An 8,908-nucleotide genomic window follows, 5' to 3' on the forward strand; every position below is an offset into this window, starting at 1 on the left:
CAGAGCTTACTTATACACCTAAAAAGAATTTTATTTCTTTAAAATGGGATGTCACTTGAGAGAAAAACTATTGTGTTTGAAGAAATCTGACCCCTGATGACTGTTGAGTTTGGGCATCTGTCTGAGAGGGGATAGTATGTGGAAACGTGACTGCACAAATGAGTGGAAGCCATACGCCCAAGTATCTTACATTTCTTGTATTCCCCCCCCACTAGTAACAGTGAATATCTGGAGTAATATTATGGAAATCAGCACAATACTTTGTTGTACTTCCCAAGGGAAATGTAGTTCAGATGGAGCTTGACATTCCAGAAAATCCTGGGTAGCAGGTTTACTAGGAATTGCCATTCTCAAATTTTCTCCCGCTTGGGGGGTGGGGTTATAGAAGGTTTTACTTTTAAGGAAACCCCCTCTGAACCCATGTCCCACTCTTTAACTCTGTGTGTATGTGTGTATGTGTTGGTTCTTCTCACCGATCCACCATGGTTAAGAAGACAGGCAGTTTAATAGGACTGCTGTGCAGCAATTTTAACTCACTTTTAAACCTCGATATACCCCCTTCTCCTTCAACTGTACAGTCATGGATCCTATGTCTTACTTGTTGATCCATAGGCCCTGGGAAACTACAATTCACCCAGTGTGGTGTAGTGGCTAAAGTGTCAGACTGGGAGTCAGGAGATCTGGGTTCTAGTTCTCACTTAGCCATGGAAACCCACTGGGTGACTTTGGGCCAGTCGATTCATAGGAAGTAGGGAGGAGGCTGCAGAGACGGAGCTCCAAACATAGCCTCCCAAAGATAAGAGTGTTTAACTTTAATTTTTTTTTAATACTATTTTTATTGATTTTCAAGTAAGGACAAATACAATAAATACACAGACTAAAAGAAAACACTCAACAACAATATAGATGTTCCCATAGCACCACTATAAAAAAACCATGGGTGTTCATTCCTTCAATAAGCACTTGGTACAGAAAAAGATGCAGGTTAAGTTAGAACCTCTGACCAAAAGGATTCCTGAGTCATTGGGGGTCTAGGTTCGCCAGGATTCATATTAATAAATGTGAAAAAGTCCAACCAGTTTTCCACAAATGTGTCTGATGTTATTTCTCCTCTTGCTAACCTGCTATGTTGTGTCAATTTATCATTGAAAGCTAGTTTCCAAATCTTATCAAACCAGCGTTGATGGTCAAAAGGTCTGTCGCTTTTCCAGAATTGGGCAATTTCCCACCTGGCTGCAACCAGCAAATGGGTGACCAAGGCTTTGGGAATAATGTTTCTATTGGCATTCCTTTCTATCTCATTTACTATCAAACTGGGAATCTGTTTTGCACTTATGTGTGCGTGTTTTTTGGGAAGCAAACTGAAACGCTGCTCTCAAGGTTGGTGGTTTGTCAAGGCTTGAGAAGCCTTTCTCTTTTATTTTTTAGACTTTTTAAAGAAGCCTATCTACTCCCATTTTACTCTGGATATCATCAGTCATTTTTTTAAAACCTTTTTAACTTTTGACACTTATCTTTTAAATTTTAATTGCAATTTGTACCTGTGTGCTTCATGGGTCAGACAGCTGCACCATAGAGGACCACAGAGATACGGATAATTAATCATAAAAGAAAGAAAGGAAAGGAAAGAAAAAGAAAAGTTGCAGGGCAAGGAATGAACAATTGTGAGAAGGTCCGGATGATGTGAAGAAGCAAAGAACCAAAGACCATAAGATCTGAGGGGTGTCATTTTTGATTGCGTCAATAAAACAGGAGACAGCCCTTTAATCATTAGGTTGCTGGTCGGCTAGCTGCCAATAACCAGTAGGACAGACAAAATGGAGGACAATTAAGATAATCACAGTAAACAGCACTGACTGATGAGCGAATCATTGAACTACTGAAGGGAGTAACTTAGCAAGACAAAATAGCTGACTGCGTGAACAAAAATATAGCAGTTAATTACTGGAAAACCATGTTAAGAAAGAAACGAAGGGTCTCCTAACTGCCTCAACAGCCTCCCAGTGTTACACCCTACTTCTACAAAAGCTAGCACCAGCACGTGTCTGAACATTTGATAACCAAAAGGGGAGTGTGGAGGAGGAAGTTTGAACAAGGCAGCAGAGCCTGTAAAGTCACACAGTGTATAACAGAATGGTTTTAACTAGAGGAGAGTACAAAAAACAGGGTATCGTTCCAATGACAGGGGAATATGTCCCCCGTAGGAGGAAACATAAACACAATCAATCCAAGATAACCAGCTTTTTTTCCAGTTAACTCAGAGGGAATTAAAACAACAAATAAAGACAGTAGGCACTCCAACACCACCACAACAAATGAGATCTTGGATTGGTCATTGGGTCCAAACATGTTAATGATGCCACCAGAACCCAAATTCCCAAAAGAAAGCAGACGTAGTTTGGCATCCGAATTTTCTACAGTTGGGGAGGGTCTAATGGGTAATAGACAACCCCATTGTATATCTCAAGACAACACAGTAGAGATAACGACTATACTTCCTATGAACAAACAAATATCAGTGGGTAGTATATCCCCTTCGCAACCCAACTTATCTTTCCCCCAATTAAACAATACAAATTCTCCATCGAACAGGAATAGCGATCCCCAGGTGTGGTCCAGCCTGCTTAGATCCCAGCACGAGATGATTAAAGCTCTATTTGGATGCTGGGCAGAGGATATAACATTAATAAAGAACTACTTATCTGAAAGTAAGGACCTAATAATCACCCTCACTAACTTTGTATTGGCCAAAAACATAAAGGAAGTCAAGAGTGGTCAAGCAAAAGAGGACAAGCTGGAACATAAACGAATTAAACCAAATTATAAAGCCAGTGATTCGAACACAACCGTGACAGATATATCAGAGACAGCCTACCCCAGCGGAGAGGAGACCAGCCAAGCTAACAGGAGAAAGAAAGACAACATCCCACCTTCCAATCATAGGGGCCTGAAATCAAAAAAATTAAAGGCTATAAACCATAAAGGGAGAAAGAAAACAGAAAATATAAGACAACCATCCAAGTATAAAAACAAGCCTGAAATGAATTATAATAAACTATTCCAAATACTGGATGCCCAAGACAAGAACTGAGCAGCACAGCCATTGATCCCAAAGAAGGAAAGGACCACGCAGATAACCGATCCGGGAGAGAGGAAACTGATACTCGAAAACCAGGGTATCTACTCCAACATAGTAAATATAACTGAAATTCAGGACCCGTGGGCATAACTTGGCCATGAAGCCCAAACAAAAAAAAATCCTTCGGTTGAGAAGGAAAGAACATCAGCACCAACGCTCCTATCTGAGGGGAAATCCTCATGGAATTTGCATTTAATGAACTGTACCTTGGTATTTTCCAACTACCCCAAACCAGGGGCGTTCTAATGCAACAAGAGCGAAAATTGCATTTCCTACAGTTGATATCAATCTGGGATGCAAACCCACTTGGGCAAAATATGGAAACAATCCAAAAAATTGAATATCTCTACTATAACTACAAAACAGCATGAGCCCAGGTTACCTTCGCTTCTTCGGATTTGGCGGCTAAGATATATAGAAACAAAGAAGAATACCTAAGACGGGGATTGACAGTGAATAGATATTTCAAAGATATCTCCCCAATGTCTTCATTGGGATCCTCCAGCAACACGAATGTTCATATTCCTAACATGCCTCAATCGGATCCCAGGATTGGTGATTAGAGGATACTTAGAGGATACAGCCTCAACAATCGTTTCTGATTATTTGCCCAAGACTTCCATAACACTATGCAACCACGGCGAAGTCAGAGAAACAGGACCCATAAGGCTGGGGGACCTGGGGGATCTTTTTGACGCACTTCAACCAGAAATCAATCAGTCCAAAAGTCCTTTAACACTTCCCGGAAACAAAGAAGAGAGAGACATGAGACTTTTTGAGACGGAGGATAGTAGTGGCTTCTTGGAACAACTTTATCCAGAAGAGATAAAGCTCATAGAGAGTTTTGATGCCTTACCTAGCATATATCAACATAAAACCCTTTCTAGACTAAGAGCTCTGTTGGAAATACTTAAACCTCAAAAATCCCAACATATGGTGAAATCACAGGTTGAAACCCCGCGAATCAAAAAAGAAAGGGCTGCTGGCAAAGATAGGCTTAATAAACAAGACCTACAACCCCTAAAGAAGACAAGTGAGGCGGATGGCGGAGTGAATACTTCAGCCCCCGATATTCCCATACACCCCCCTAAGGAAAGTCGACCTAAAACGGGTCATATCCCCAATGGTCAGAGGTGTAATATAGCTCTAACCAGCCCTATTAGAGACCAGGTCATGCCTTTAAATCCAACAGACAATACAGGTCTACTATACCCGAACATTAGTGTGATCAAAAGGGCACTTGATGGCCACCCATTGATACACTCAGATAATCCAACTGTAGCACCTGGGGCCGAGATAAGACAATATGATATTACAGTCAATGATAATGGGGATCAAGAGGGGGAATGCACCAAGATGAACACTAACCCTGCAGTCTATACAGGGAAGCTATCATTGAGTCCAATAACAGAAACATCCATGGCGAAAGTTGCGGCGGCTAATCCATCTTGTCCTTTAAAGCCTAGGCCTCCCAGTGACTGACAAAGAACCACTAGAAGTAAAATGAATAAAGTGCTCCTCCTATCTCTTTGGAAAAGCCCACACAGATCCACCCTCAGCCCCACTGAGGTTTTTGTTGTGGAATATCTCAGGATGGGATAATAAACTGATGGACATAGGATTCAAACAATATCCATCCAAATTTCATATAATGGGGCTACAAGAAACATGGATACAAAAAACCCTAGAGCTTCCAGGCTATCAATTTTTCATTAAACCCGCCAGAAAGATTGCTAAGAAAGGAAGGAGTTGTGGTGGATTAGCCCTGAGTGTTTGTGTGTATTTACAATAATTGTTCAAAGAAGTGCAAACTGCCTACTCCATACAAGGAGCACAGAGTAAAAACAGTAAAGTCATCATTCCATATGAACAGCCACTCCCTAGCGATAATTCATCGTCAGTATACATTTTCTTAATGCTAATCTCCCGCTTTATCATAGATCATAGAATAGCAGAGCTGGAAGGCCTACAAGGCCATCAAGTCCAACCCCCTGCTCAATGCAGGAATCCACCCTAAAGCATCCCAGCCCTAGTGAAGCTGGGATGGGCCGCAACGGACACAGGTAAGACTCCCCTCCCCCTTACCAGGCTCTGCCACCGTCGCTGCATGGGTGGCGGCGGCGGCAGGGCCAGGTAAACCCCCCTCCCTTACCTGCGTCCATCCGCGGTCCTGCGGCTGCTTCAATTGAGCCCGAGGACTCAACCAGGAAGACTCCCTTGTGGATTCCCTTAATGGAATAATTGGTCCGTCCTCCTAGGGGAATGACCCCAGTTTTTGGGCAACACTTACGAGGTAGGCACATGCTTTGGAGCAATTAGCTCCTTGTGTCTCTTTATTCTGCAGAATAAACGTTGTTTGACCCATACTTAATCTCCTCTCCTCCTTGTGTGCTGTATTGGACTTGGTATACCAGGGAATGAGCTATTTTTACAACACCATCATGCCTGGAGCAGTCGTCTAAACTTCAAAAAAATAAATAAAAGATATGCAAACCTAAGAATATGTTTTCAAAATATACTCAGCATTGCCCAGATATCAGAATAACATACAGTAGGGAAGCAGATCTCAGTGACTTGGGCCTTTTATCTGACATACCTGTGCTCTGAAGACACACCATGGCACTATATATATATATATATATATATATATATATATATATATATATATGTTAAATGATCAACCCACCACCTTATGGTGCTGGTAGCATTATGCCAGTGCTATGGAGCCACATACAGAATAAAGCAATTTTCAATATCTCCTGCTGAAGAAATTTTGTGGAATGTCCTGAAGGAATAATAGCAATTTGTACTTGACATGACCATGAGTCATAGTTTGGTGGCAAGAGAAGACTCTTGGGAGTTCCACCCAAGGCATGCTGGGAGTTATAAGCACAACTCTCAGATTTTTATTAAATTCTTTAAAAAATATTTTAAACCCAAAATTTCATGTTTTTAGATTTTTCTGGTACATTGTACAGCCAGACCTATCAGTGTGACAAATTTCAATTTCTACCCAGCGTTGACTGGGCCCTCTAGGATATATGTCTGTGAGGTAATGATCTTAAAGTAGCAGGCCAGTGCTAGACCTGTGAGTTAACCTTTAAACAAATGAAATTCATTTCTTTCCCCCCCACTCTTACCCCCATGACAACCCTGCAAGGTAGGCCAGTACTAGGCTTGTGAGGTAACTTTAAAACAAATTAAATTAATTTCTTTTCTCTCTCCAGGCACTCTCCCTTCAGGCCCAGGATGGCCAGCCATTTCCAGGTGATGGCTGCCAAAGACTGATAAAACTTCTCTCCCACTCAAAGCATGCTGGGAGTTGTAGGCATAAGCCTAGGTCCCTGAATAATGTGTTAAACTTTCAACACCATCTGAAGTGTGGTGGAAGACAACTGGAGAACAGGCCATCTTAGTTGTGGCACTCTGCTTATGGATTTCTTTTCCCCAGGCTGTTTTGACTAGTGGCTGTATTAATGGCTTTTAAGTGCCAAGTTATTATTTTTTTTAAAAAAATAATAATTTCCAAGGCCTTTTCACTTGATGAGATTTTTTATGCTGAGTTTTTTCTGTGTTATAACTAAACCACAACATTCCAACACAGATGCAAGAATTACTGAATAAAGTTTATGATTTTTATGTAAAAAGCCTGACTGTTCTATTGAAACAGAAGAGTGAATGGAGGAATGACTGATAGCTAAGGCTAGAATGGAATGGTGGGTGGGGTGAGTGGCAGTTTGGAAAAGACAGAAGGAGAACCAAGACAGCTAGTGAGAGCTCAGGAAAGTGGGGGCTGAGTTAGGACTGAGAGATAGTGACATGCCAGTACTACACCTCCCAGCATGCCTTTGTCAGCCCTCAGCTGTCCATTTCCTCTGAGTAGCGCTTTCCTCCTCTTGTTGCCAATGCTGCTCCTTGACAGAGTGCAGAGGAGTAGCATCGCCGAGGAGGTAAGAGGCTATCAGTGGACACGCACAACTCTGACCAAGTCCTGCTGGGACTGCCTCAGCTCACACTTCTCACCCATGAAGTGCTCTATCAGGAGCCTGTACTGAAGAGCTGGGACTGGGCTGGGCACTCTCCCCTTTTAATCAAGCTTGTTTCTGGGCATGCACAGAGTGCTTCCCTTTCCTCCTCCCCTTCCTCCCTCTTAAGGGTGAAGGCTGCGCATGTGCTTCCCTCAGTTTCTGAGAAAACAGCGACATCAGGATGAGGTGCCTTTGAGCATGTCCAGAGTTCAGCCTCACAAAGACACACTGTTGTATCAAGTTATGATTTTAAAACCACACATTGCAGGTGGGAGGAGGAACATCAAATTGCTGCAGCCCATTTATGTGGGTTGTTTCCTTCTACGTCGAATTGGGTTGACTGACTATAGGAATCAAAATGGCCACCAAAAGCCAGTAAGTCTGGCCTCCCGCCAAAGACATGCTGGGAGTTCTGCTCAAAGCATGGTGGGAGTTGTAGGTGTAAACCTAGGTTTTTATTACATTATTTAAAAATACTTAAAACCCCAAAATTAATGGGGGGTTTTAGGGTTTTTTTTTTCTGATCCATGTACATGAAGACCTGTCTGGGTGAACAGCATTAAGGCAGTACCATATGTAGAAGTGGGTAAACATTTCACGACATACATGACACACACACATACTTTCCACTTTATAGGTAGAGATTCATATCTTAAAACTTCCTATGTGGCATGTTTCGTTTGTTTAACAGCTTGAAGAGTATTCACTTTTTCCTGCTTATGTGTTCAATATATTTTCAAACATATTGAATTTTTAAATACCCTTAAGTCAGCTCTGGTTACACTCTCTTGCCCATTGGGGCAAAGTTCAATCTCATTTTCATGTTACAACTCAAAGAAGAAAATAAGCATTATAATATATATTGCCAGCTATTTCCCATGTGTGATGCTATATCAAATAACAAGAGACTCGGGGGACATTTTTATCCCTGCTGTCATTGTCAGAATTACTGGTTTTATGTCTTTGTGCTACTGATTAAATTTTAATTCCAAAGGGATACTAATGAGATGGCCAATAATCATATATTAACTCTTCCCTATAAAGATATGGTTCGAAATATGATCTTGTGATAGGAAAGTCTATGTCTTTCATAGGGAAGGAGAGAGACAGATATGCCTAATCTAAACTTTTGAACAAATATTTAGAAAAGCAGTTCATATTTGTACATGCTGCAGAGGGAATACATTGTTCAGAGACACTGATGGTGAAATTGCAACAAAGGGAAACTTTACTAAATGAATGGCAGAGACATTGATCCTGAGATAGCCTTATGGGAAAAGTTTTACATCAGTGTGTCAACAACATCTCAATCAGTTTTTGTAAGAATGCAAGGAAACTGATGCTATTCAGATAATGCTGCAGAAAGAAGCATGAAGTCCTAAATCCTCATGGGAGATATTGGCATTATGATGGTTAACTTCAAGATTTTGATGCTAGTCATTATGCTACTTCTTTTAATGTTTCGTATTATATGCAAGACCCATTCTATTAATTGCAGCATATCTAATGATCCACTTCCTCTACCCCATGAATTTTATCAGCCAGGCAATTTTATCATAGGTGCAATTGCCGCTCAAGTCTTCTTCTTTCACGACAGCCCCTCTTTCATAGAGCAGCCCACACAGATGTTGATTGATGAAGCTGTGTAAGGATGTTTTCTTTCCTTCTTTAATATGTCAAGATCATTGTAAATGGAAACAGATAATTAAACATGTATCATGATTTATGTATTATGAGTTAT

Source organism: Elgaria multicarinata, chromosome 11, assembly GCF_023053635.1.
Source record: "Elgaria multicarinata webbii isolate HBS135686 ecotype San Diego chromosome 11, rElgMul1.1.pri, whole genome shotgun sequence".
In the NCBI taxonomy this organism is placed as follows: Eukaryota; Metazoa; Chordata; class Lepidosauria; order Squamata; family Anguidae; genus Elgaria; species Elgaria multicarinata.